This window comes from Pinus tabuliformis, chromosome 9 (genome assembly GCF_031772625.1).
Source record: "Pinus tabuliformis cultivar Carrire ecotype Pingquan chromosome 9, CPIR1, whole genome shotgun sequence".
Lineage (NCBI taxonomy): Eukaryota > Viridiplantae > Streptophyta > Pinopsida > Pinales > Pinaceae > Pinus > Pinus tabuliformis.
This window is the reverse complement of record NC_142307.1, coordinates 1,237,412,163-1,237,424,896: the sequence shown is the minus strand read 5'-3', so window position 1 is coordinate 1,237,424,896 and position 12,734 is coordinate 1,237,412,163. Positions and strand designations below refer to the sequence as shown.

At 39.2% G+C, this 12,734-nt stretch overlaps 1 pseudogene; it reads left to right on the top strand.

Moving 5' to 3' along the window:
* Positions 1 to 4,726: 4,726 nt before the first annotated feature.
* The window catches only part of LOC149153028 (iron-sulfur cluster assembly SufBD family protein ABCI8, chloroplastic pseudogene), a 33,637-nt pseudogene continuing 25,629 nt past the window's right edge, over positions 4,727 to 12,734 (top strand).

The following is a 12,734-nucleotide window of genomic DNA, read 5'->3' as shown; positions in this document are numbered from 1 at the left end:
AGCATTTGACAGGTTCTTAGTGATAAAATAGATGGCATAGGGAAATTTCTCCTCTTCCTGACCTAAGGCTGCTCCTATGGATTTGTGTGAGGCATCAGCATGAATATGAAAAGGGAGGGCCCAGTTTGGGCCTCTAAGGATTGGTGCAGTGGTTAACTTACCCTTTAGAATGTCTAAGGCCTCTTGATAGCTCTTTGACCATATAAACTCAAAATATTTGGCCAAAAACCCAAACAAAGGAGAGGCCAACTTGTTGAAGTCCTTTATGAACCTTCGGTAATATCTAGCTAACCCTAAGAAACTCCTGAAATCTATCTACTTTTGTGGAGGTGGGACCCTTTGGATGATTGTTATTTTGTTTGGATCCACCTGCAGTCCTTGCTGAGATATTGAATGACCTAGCATAATCTCTTTAGTCATTAAGAATTCACATTTTTCTAGACTGAGAGACAGATTCATTTCAATGCATTTGTGTAATACTTTGCCTAGGTTAGTCAGGGATTCTTGGAAATCACAACCATAAGGTGTAAAATCATCCATATAGATTTCCACAACATCATGTACTAATTCAGAAAAAACTCAAGACTGCTCTCTGGAAAGTGGCAAGAGCATTGCATAAGCCAAAAGGAAGGACCCTATAGGCCAAAGTGCCCCAAGGACAGGTGAATGTGGTCTTATCCTGGTCTTCTGGGTAGATTTGGATTTGGTTGTACCCACTGAATCCATCTAGGAAGGAAAAAAACTTCTTCCTTGCCAGGCCATCTAGCACTTGGTCAATGAAGGGTAGGGGAAAATGATCCTTCTTTGTGGCTTTGTTCAACTCCCTATAATCAACACAAATCCTCCACTTACCATTTTTCTTGGGAACCAACACTAAAGGAGAGACCCACTCACTGTCTAAGATAGGGTAAATGAATCCTGCATCTAGAAGTTTTTGTAGTTCTTCTTTGACTATGTCTTTAAGAGCTGGATTCATCCTCCTTTCTGGTTGTCTGATTGGCTTGCAACCATATTTGATGTATATGTGGTGAGTACATACTCAGGGGTGTACTCCCTTCATTTCCTTGTAACTCCAAGCGAAGGCTTCTAGGTTTTCTCTCAATGAGTTTCATAGCTCTTCCTCTTCTAAAGCAGAAAGAGATGGGTTAATTTTCAAAGTTCTCTCTAGACTAAATTCTATATTTTGACACGGAGTGGTTTGGAATTGGCCAAGCATAAGTCAATTGGATGATTGCTCTGGGTTTTCCTTACTTCCTCTTCTAATGGTAATGAACTAGGAGTTGGACTTTGGAGCAGGTGTTCAATTAATTCATCCTCATCTTAATGTCCTCCTCCTATGGTTGCTTCTAAAGCATAAAGTTAGGCAGGATAAACCTCATCTTCTTCCTCCTCCTCTAACCATAAAGGTAAATCATGCTCTAGGGTAGGTTGAGCAGGAGAGTATAAGACTAACTGTTTGGACATATGCCCATTCGTAATGGTCATATTCACAGCTCTACAACTAATGTAAGCATCAGTTGTGGCCAACCATGGCCTCCCAAGGATGAGAGGGTAACTAGTAAGCTTAGCCTTAGGTTGGAGAACTAGGAAATCTGTAGGGTACTCCCAAGAGTCAATGGAGACCATCACATCCTCCACAATTCCCTCAAGGGTGCCTATGGAACGGTCTGCAAGTTGCAGAACTATTGTGGTCTTCCTTAATGACCCTTGGAGGTTGAGCTTGAGCATGGTGTCCTTGGTCATCACATTAATGGCAGCCACAAGATCAATTAGAGTGTGTGGGACAATGGTGCCATTGATGTGCACATCTACTATAGGGCTTCCAAGGTCCAAATATTTTGGACATATTACCTGCCCCAACATTAAGTCAAAAAACTGCCCAATGACATTAATGGTATGGGCATCCCTACTTCTCCTTAATCAACTTATTGTAAATGGGAACATCCTTGATTTCCTGGAGAAGGGGGATCTTTACACATAGATTTTTCAATTCTCCCAGAAGTTCAATTTCTTCTGGGGTAGGCTGGAGTGGTTGGGCTAATCTCTCAGGAAAGGGTGGATTTACTTTAAGGTTGCTTTCCTCTCTTTCTTCCTCAACCTCCCCATGTGGAGAGGGAGGTTGGTTATCAGGGATAATTCTCCCAGATCTTAGGTTGATCTCCTGGATTTCTATAGCATAAACTGGGTATGATGTCTCTCCATTGTATGCTTGTTGAGACTGCCTATTGTTTGGGTTCAGATTTGGCTGGGCAGGAATCTGGGGTTTCTTGGGTGGAGCAGAGTGCAAGAGTTGTGGTTGGGTAGGTGGTGGAGGCAATAGGGCTGGAACATTGTTGAATTGGGGCCTCCACCCCTGGTGTGGGGTATTCCACTGATGTTGTGGCTGAACATAAGGTTGAAATGACTGGTTGGCTGGCTAGGATTGATACTGAGATGCATAGGACCAAGGAGGGGGTGTAGACCAAGAAGGATGAGTAGGGGGTCCCCAAGAAGGTATAGTTGTGGTTTGGTTGGGGTTGTAATATGCATGGGATGACCCTTGCATACCCTGCTAGTATGGTCTAGGCCCAGGAGGTCTCCTTTGGTTAATGTAGCAAAGCTGCTCAATGACCCCTTCAGCTCCTTGATATACAGCTTTGAGTCCAGGTAAAGAAGGGCACTTGTCTGTGGAGTGGTTTTCTTCACAGACTGAGCAAATCTTAATACAGTTCAATGGACATTCATTCCTAGGATGCCTCCTGGTGCATCTAGGACAAAAGATGGCCAAGGCTCTCTCTGCTTCCTCTTTCTTCCTTTTGATGTTCATGGTGTCTAATTACAAGGCAAGGGTTTGTAGCATATCACTTTTGAAATCTTCCAGCATATTTCCAATTTCACCCTTGATGGATAAGTTGGAGGATGATGTACTGGCCATAGGTTGACTACCCCTACCCTTTTTCCTGGCTGCCCTAGAATGGTTTCTAAAGACAATCTTAATATCCTCATAGGGTAATTGGTAGAAATATCCTCCTGCTATCATATGTAAGGTATCCAGAAGATCCTCCCTTACTCCTCTAAGCAGGACTAGCTTTAGTGACTCAGGTTCAAGTGTGCAACTGGCCCTTTTGTAACTGAGCTAGAATCTTTCTTCATAGTCTTCTAGGGATTCATCCTGGCCTATGGTCATCCTGAAAATCTCTTCTTTAGTATCCTTTGACCTACAGTAGTCCCTATATTTGTTGTTGAAAGTCTGTTGCATCTGAGCCCAAGTTGTGATGCTATCTCCAGGTAAACCCATGAACCAGCGCAATGCTGCATCCTTGAGGGTAGATGGAAACAGTTTTAACTTTTTCTCATCATCTGTATAGTCAAAGGTTCAGCATATAAGAGAAAACTCAAATAGGAAAGTGTCAAGGTCCTATGTGGTCAAGCCATGTAAATGAGGTAGAGCAGAGGGGCTTATATTCTTCATCTTAGTGTCCCCATTGGTTTCCCTAATGGGGAAGGCACTCTCAATTCTCTCTCTATCTCCCCTATCATTTTGGTTTCTAGCCATTGGTTCAATAGGAATGGGTTCTTCCTCTTTTTCTTCCCTTGTAGTTTCTTCAAATATGTAAGGTTTCTCACCTAAAGTTTCTTCCACTTCACAGTCACTGAAGAAGAGAGAAGGTTGATTGTTGGATGCAGTGGGGGTATTTGTCAAGAATTTCCCTAAATGGTCCCTATTCCTGTGAGGCATGAAAGGAAATGTTTTTGGGTTGGTTTTTGCAAGATTTTCTTTAAAGCTTCAAAGAGTACTTGCAGAACGGAAAGGAAATAAGCTAATGACAAATGAAAGAAAGGAAGCTACTAGATTACTTTTGCAGAAATAAAATAATGGAAGAAAATTGAAGACTAGAAGCAGAAGAAAAGAAAGTTGGAGACTAGAAAATATAAGAAAGCAGCAATTACTTCTACTTGGACACCTCCTTGAAAATGGTGCAAAAAAGTGATGAGCCTAGGTATTGCAACAAGAATGCTGCAACTCCCAGGGCTACCAGCTTTACTAATCAACTCAGGGTTTGTACAAACTTGGAGGTGACAGTGCTATATGCACAAGTAAAAATGAAGGTACTGCCTATTGTCACTCCTCATCTGGAAAGAGACCCCAGGGGTTCCAAGCTAGACTTCTATAGGGTCAGAAGAAGCTTAACTATTTGATGGAAGAAGAGCAAATCTATCCTAAGGGAGAGCTACTTCTACTGCAGTATTGAAGAAAACAACATGAAATGCTAAACCATACCATAACCTAACTAACCATCCAAACAGCTATGCTAAGCAGAATTGCTAAATTAACACTAATCTAATGCTGCTATCTAAGTTGCAGAGGTAAAGAGCATCAAAACCAGACTAAGGTGTAAGCAAAGGAAACTAAGCTAAATTGGTTTTCAAGCAGAAGAGCAATCGGAGGTCGAAATCAATGAAAGGAGGATGTAAGGATGTAGTAGCGCATAGGGACTGTTGGATTGATCAACGAGTAGAAGATGGATAGTGGAGATCTTATCGCAGGGTCTTAAGTGAATAAATGGATGAACAAGGATAATGAAGTGATGAATGGCGGAGATCGTATCGCGAGATCTTAAGCGAATAAATGGATGAATGAGGTTAATAGGAGATGAATGGTCAAGATCTAATCACGAAGATTAAGTCAAGAGATGGACGGATGAGGCTAATAGGAGAGATGAATGGCTGAGATCTTATCGTGCGAATGAGTCAAGAGATGGACGGCGAAGATAATATCGTGGGAAAAAGAAACATGCGAAATGATGCAGCGGTTTCTAAGGTGGTAAGTAGTTTCTCGCACACCCTCAAGGCTGTAAGTTGTATTTGAAAATTTCAAACGATTAGCCTAACTGCACAACATGTAGCATGAGAAAACCACTTTTCTCGGGTGCTCTCAAGCAGATAATGGTTATGCACTAATCCACGCGAGATTGGACGATAGTCGTTGGATCAGGTGGGGCTGATCAATGGTGGAGATCATCCAAGCTAGTTAGCGATTGGTGAAGCAATAGACATTGGATCAAGTGAGGCAGATCGACGGTGGGGGTTTTAAAGCACATGAAGTGTTGAGGTGACACGATAGCCATCGATTAGGCGAAGCAGATCGATGATGGAGACTTAAAGTGCATAAAGTAAGTGGAAGACTTCATGCAAGGCAGCAGTTAGAGAAAATAATGAATCGGACGATGATTGTGAAGGTTTGTTGTGGATCAAACGACGAGGAAGTGATGCATGAAGAATGTGCTAAAGGCGGTTTTTAAATGAAAATGACAGAAAAACACAGTGAGGGTGAACGAGTAACTGCATCAAACGAAAAACTCCATAGCTCATGCGAGAACCAGAAACATGTGTTTTGGGGGTTGCTGAAGGGTCTCTTCCTCAAGTCATGGTCCCAGAGGGAGGAGATGAGGCCGAGACACCTGCGCACAACCTTATGGTGATCTTTTTCTCCTAACTAACCTGTGAACTGAAAGAAGGCATAAATGGAAGTAAACTATAGCAAATGCAGCTACTGAAGAAAATGAACAGGAAAACCATGAATAATCTATGCTATATTGTTGTAATGAAAGTGCAACTACTTAAGAAAATAAATAGTGAAAACCATAAGGCTACTTAAGAAAATGAACAAAAAACCATGAAACTACTTAAGCAAATAAACAGAACAGAGATCTATGCTAGCATACATGTACAGTAAAGAGGAGCTTGGGTTGGCCCCTAACCCAAGAGATTCAGCCCTCGGAGTTAACTTAGAGCTGTTTTAAATAGAACTCATTCTTATTATAAAAAACCATGGATTACAGAACAAACTGTCACAAGTCTTACAACTCAGAAATAAAGTAGAGTTTTTACAATAGAAGTCTAAATCCTACTGAGGTCCTAAGCCTCTCTATTTATACATTTGAAGTCTCTAATGACTTCCTTCCCATTAGGGAGGCTTGGCCTCTAACTCAAGAAAAACTAGTTTTTGTCCTTTTCACTTGCTCGACTGTCTTCTAGTCTTCAAGTGATGGTTGTTTGCACTTTGAGCTGATGGAGGAATATTCGAATGGAGGGGTAGTAAATGAGGAGGATTTACCTCCTATAATTACTCTCCTTTGTCCCATTCTAGTTTTACCAAGGTCTTTGCCATAGTTCATTGCTTTTATCCTTTATACCTACATTTTTCCTTGCTTTTATCCTTTATTCCTGCATTACATGTACATTAGACCACAAAGCCAAATATCCAACTCTAACTCATTTCATAAACAAAATATAATCAAAAGTATGCAATAAGTTGTGAGAATAGTTGGTTTGACTAAGCTAGGAGGTGAATTAAGGCCAATTAAGGCCCATATAATTACTCAATAATGAGGCTCATCAGTATTGGCCCATGGTATTGTAACAAAACCAATTTACAGGTTAATATCCATGGTAAAGTGAGGGTGAATATCCATGGTTAACAATATTTTCATATTGTTATGAAATATTTTGATTGTGAAATAATTATGTTTTTTGGGCATGTGGTATTGATAATCCATAGTATTGAGCCATGGTATTGTAATAAAGACTATTTTTTACAAGTTAATAATGTTATGAAACCAGCTCAAGAAAAGATAGAAAAGACAGATCAACGCCTTAGAATTCAGCCTCTTCGAGGGGGCAACCTCCTTTACATTACATAAATGAAAAATTCTTGGATGATACAAATGCCACAAAAATAACAATAGAGGGATTCTATGGGGCATAGAAATAACAATATGGGGGTAATAGGGGCACAACAATATAAATAAGGGGTATAACTACAATAGTAATGGGGTAATCACTAGTATTATAGGGACCCAACATGCCCCTCTCCTTCAAAAAAGTGTTGTCCTCAACGCTTGAGTAGTTCTGGATACTTATGCATAAAATTCTCATCCTCCCATGTGGAATCTTCAGCGGATAAGTTCTTCCACTTGATAAGATACTCTGAAATTGATCGATTTCGTAGCTGTCGAGTTCTTGTTTCTGTGACTGCTTCCGGTTCCAATATAATTTTTCCTTCCTCATCAAGTTCTGGCAATATTGTTTGAATTGGGAGCTTGTCACCTATAACCTTCTTTAAACATGAAACATGGAAACTGGGTGCAATCGAGAAGCTGCAGGAAGCTCCAATTTGTATGCCATAGTACCAATCTTTTGCAACACCTTGTACGGACCATAATACTTTGGTGATAATTTATTATCCTTCTTAGCTTGCTTTAGGGACATTTGCTTATATGGTTGTAGCCGTAGGAATACCCAATCACCTACATCAAAACTTCTTTCACTGCGATGTTGATCTGCCTGTTGTTTCATTCTATTTTGTGCCAACACGAGGTTATCCTTTAAGAGTTGGAGGACTTGTTGTTGATGTTCGATGTGATGTTCCACTGCCTGAACCTTAGAATTTTCTCTTAAATATGATGTGATGGATGGTGGTTGATACCCATAAAGTGCCATAAATGGGGTCATTTTTGTTGCTGTATGGAAGGAAGTGTTATACCACCATTCAGCCAGAGGCAACCATTTGACCCATTGTGTCTGTTTATCAGATACAAAGCAACGAAGATATCCTTCCAAACATTTGTTTACTATCTCAGTTTGCCCATCAGATTGAGGATGATAAGATGAGCTATGAGCTAACTGAGTACCAAGACAAGAAAATAATTCTGTCCAAAAATTTCCAGTGAAAATGGGATCTCTGTCACTTACAATAATCTTTGGGTTTCCATGTAGCTTTTGAACTGTTTCCATAAATGCAGTAGAAACTGTACTGGCTTTAAATGGATGTGATAATGCACAAAAGTGTGCATACTTGGTAAGTCTGTCAACTACCACCATGATGACACTCTTTCCCTCAGACTTGGGTAAACCTGTGATAAAATCCATTGAAACCTCCTCCCAACGTTGGCTTGGAATGGATAAAGGTTGTAATAGACCCGGTGTCTTAATTGTTTCAACTTTATTTTGCTGGCAAACCAAACATTCCGCCACAAACTTTTGAATATCTGATTTAAGGCCATCCCAAAAAAATTCCTTCTTAACCCTGTGGTAAGTTTTTAAAAATCCTGAGTGCCCTCCTAAGGGAGAAGTGTGCAATTCCATAAGAATCTTTTGTTTTAGCTGGGAATTCTTACAGAGGTATAAGCGATCTTTGTACCATAACGAATCATTTTGCCAGCTAAATGTATCAGAAGTACTGGAATCTTGTTGTAGCTTTCGAATAAGTGCCCACACTTCTTCGTCATTCTTCCATTCCTCCCTTGCTTCGTTTATCCAATCTGGTTGGATAATAGAAATGGCACACAACAATGCTTCCACATCCTCATCCTTTCTTGAGAGTGCATCTGCCACCACATTTTGCTTCCCTTTTTTGTAGATGATTTCAAAGTCATAACCCAACATCTTTGTGACCCACTTTTGTTGCTCTTCAGAGGATAATCTTTGTTCTAAAAAGTATTTAAGGCTATCATGATCCGTTTTTACCTTGAAGTGTCTTCCCATTAGGTAGGGTCGCCATTTCTTAAGTGCATGGAGTATTGCCAACATTTCCTTCTCATAAATAGCTTTGCTTAAAAACTTTCCCTTGATTGGACGACTTTCAAAAGCAATGGGTCTTTCATCTTGCATTAGAACAGCACCAATTCCATTTCCTGAAGCATCACATTCCACAATAAAGGTTTTTGTGAAGTCCGGTGTAGCTAAGACCGGTGCTTGGCACATTGCCTCTTTAAGATGTTCAAAGGCCTTTGTTGCTTCCGGAGTCCATGAAAATGAATCTTTCTTCAATAATGTTGTTAGAGGTGCTGCTATTCTCCCATAATTCTTAACAAACTTGCGATAATACCCTGTCAACCCAAGAAATCCTCGCAGATGCTTTATGGATGTGGGGATTTTCCATTCCTTAATGGCTTTAATTTTGCTAGGGTCTACCTTAACTCCTTCATGAGATACAATATGACCCAAATATTCCACCTCCTGGACTCCAAAGAAACATTTGGATCTTTTTGCATATAATTGTTTCTCCTCCAATAGTTGTAGCACCCTGTCAACATGATCCTTCCAAGACTTGCTGTAGATTAGTATATCATCAAAAAATACTAACACAAATTTTCTAAGGAATGGTTTGAAAATTGAATTCATCAAACCTTGAAATGTTGAAGGTGCATTGGTAAGGCCAAAAGGCATGACCAAAAATTCATAATGACCCTCATGAGTTCTAAATGCCGTTTTTGGAATGTCTTCAATCTTCATTCTGATTTGATGATATCCCGAACGAAGATCCAACTTGGTGAAGTAAATTGATCCATGCAATTCATCCAGTAATTCATCAATAACAGGAATGGGGAACTTATCTTTAATAGTGAGCTTGTTGAGCTCCCTATAATCTGGACACATGCGCCATGATCCATCCTTCTTGTGCACCAATACTACTGGAGCTGAGAAAGAACTTTGACTCGGTTGAATTATACCAGCCTCTAGCATTTCTGCAACCATACGTTCAATTTCACTTTTTTGGACATAGGGATATCTGTACGGCCTGATGTTTGGAGGAACACTTCCTGGAATCAGATGAATAGCATGATCATGATCACGCATAGGTGGGAGACCCTTGGGAGTCTCAAATACCTTGGAATGATTGTCCAAGACTTTTTGGAGATCTGGAGAAATAGATGATTCCAATGTGGAAACATCTAGCGAACATAATTGTGCAATTACACCTCTTTGCTCCTTTTTTAGAAGCTTTGTCATACCATTAGAGCTGATTATCTTTCCTGGTTTCCCTGCAATACCCCTTAATTCAACTTCCTTTCCTTCCAAGAAAATTTGATGAAAAGTTCTTGAAAATTAAAAGCTATTGTACCCAAGGATTGTAGCCATTGGACTCCTAGTACAACATCAGCACCTCCCATTGGAATGGAAAGCATTGGGCTAGTCAATACATATTCTCCCATGGATAGCTTGATATTATGGCACTTTCCAGAGCAATTTATTGTTCCTCCATTTGCAATCATCACTTGACACTCTGGTGCTGGATATAGGAAGCAATTCAATTCTTTTGCTACCCTACAATGAATAAAATTGTGGGTGCTTCCTGAATCAATCAACACTATTACCTTTTTCTTCTTGATTTGTCCTTCTATCTTGATGGTTTGAGGAGTGGTAATTCCGCCAATGCATTACAAGATATGGTCGGATTTATTTGTTCTTCATCTAGGCTTTGTTCCTGGAGTATATCTTCTTCTTTTGACCTTTCTTGCTCCTTTTCTTCTTCCTCTTCACAATCTATGTAGAATAATTTCTTCTCAGCACACTTATGACCTTTAGTGTATTTGCTATCACAACTGTAACAAAGCCCTTTTGCTCTTTTTTCTTCCAATTGTTGTGGTGTCAACCTTATAGGTTGTGGAAGACTAAGGGCAACAACACTTCCGTCTTTATAGTTGTGAGTGGTATGCTTCCTGGTTGCCATAATTTTGCTTTCCATTTTTCTTGCTAACCTGAATGCCTTCTCTAATGAATCAGGTTCCCAAAGGCAAACATCATGTTGGATATTATCCTTTAAAGACCCTATGAACACATCAATCCTATGCTCCTCTGGAATATCTTTTACCCTTATGTTCAATTTTTGGAACTCCTCAATGTGCTCCATTACTGAACCCTTTTGTTTGAGACTTATCAATTGGCTAAAAAAAGTGTTGCTTTTTGTATCTTCATAATGTGCTATCAATTCTTCCGTAAAAATTGCCCAAGTGATAAATTGTTTACGAGAGCAAAGCCATTGATACCATACAAACTGATTTGGTTCCAAATATACAGTTGCCATACGTACCTTTTGTGCATTTTGCACATTATTGAGATCGAAGAATTGCTCCATCTGTAATATCCATGTAGCGGGATCCTTGCCATCAAACTTCCTCATATCGATTTTTGGAATATGGTGATTCTTCGATCCAACATTAGCGTCTATGGTATCATGATTAACATTTCTTTTGTTCTCATCATGAGTTTCCTTTACTACCTTTTCACCATTAGTGACCCTTTCTTGTAGCAACTTCTTCAATTCTTCCATATATGTCTTCAAATCTATCTTCAAATCTGCCATCTCTCTCTCAAATCTGTCTTCGAATCATCCATCTTAGCTTCCATGCCCTTTATCTTAGATTCCACGCCACTTATCTTAGCTTCTGTTAGCTTTTGTGAGCGTGACATTTGTTGCACTTGTTCTTGTAATTTTGATATATCATGTAGCATTTCTTCTTCTTCTTCATGAGTCATGCTAGAGCTTTCAGGTTCCTTACTAGGTGTTTGCATTTTCTTTCCTCGGGGCATCAGTTACCGATAATAATGCTTTACTATGCCCTTTGAATTCCGTTAAACCAAGCTTACACAAAAATTTAAAAAAAAAACTACACACCTTTTTTCACTTTATAGAAGCCTGATATTGAATCTGATGTATCTCTGTAATTTCGGATCATCCAGTTCTGAAATTTCGACCTGTAGTAGCCTTCTGCGTCCTCTTTCCAATGCCACAAGTCTGAGCCAAATTGGATTCTCCAAGGAAGAGTTATGTGAAATCTCCCACAGTGACTTGCTTTTAGACTGGTTCCGTAGAGCGAACTTGTACGACGTGCCACGAGTCACTGTTTCAACCTTTGAATCTGAAACACACATACAAGAAACTACAGTCCGTCCTCTTTCTGTACCTTTTTACGAAATTTCAATCCGATCCTCAGAGAGAGAGTTATGACGATTTTCCCCAGGTCACCTGTTTTGAATGTAATTCAGGAGTCTGCAAAAAGGCCAACTTCCTCAGATCATATCTCCGAAAATATCACGCGAAAAGCTCTGAAATTCAGACCCAAGGTTCAGCGCCAATTCTTCTCAAATGGGTTTTTTTTTTTTACTTCTGAAACGTCACAGAAAAAAAGTTATAGCGAAAATGCCACGATGACCTGTTTGGAGCAGCGAAACCCTAGAATCCAAAGCTCTGATACCAAATGTTATGAAACCAGCTCAAGAAAAGATAGAAAAGATAGATCAACGCCTTAGAATTCAGCCTCTTCGAGGGAGAAACCTCCTTTACATTACATAAATGAACAATTCTTGGATGATACAAATGACAAAACCTCCTTTCTATATATAGGAGTCTAAGGAGTCACAATATAATCCAGCCGACCTAACAATAATAATATAAAGCCACAAAAATAACAATAGAGGGATTCTATGGGGCACAGAAATAACAATATGGGGGTAATAGGGGCACAACAATATAAATAAGGGGTATAACTACAATAGTAATGGGTAATCACTAGTATTATAGGGACCCAACAAATAATATCTACCCTAATGTTGGGGGAATATTCATGGTTAAGGATATTTTCATATTGTTAATAAAATATTTTGGTTGTGAGATAAGTTAAGGTTTTTGGAATTGTTGTATTGATAACCATGGTATTGGCCCATGGTATTGTAACAAAGCCTATTCACAAATTAATAAAAAAATCAAAATATAACAAATTGATTTTATTTTATTATTAATTTAACTTTTTTTATTAATTGAGGCCATATTAAATGTTTTACACTCACCCAATATCATATTTAGGATCTTCTTCTTCTTCTTTAATTAAGCGTCTTACGTAAAAAAAAAAATTAAAAAAATAAAAAAAATAATAAAATAATATAAAATAAAATTCTTATTAAAAATAAAT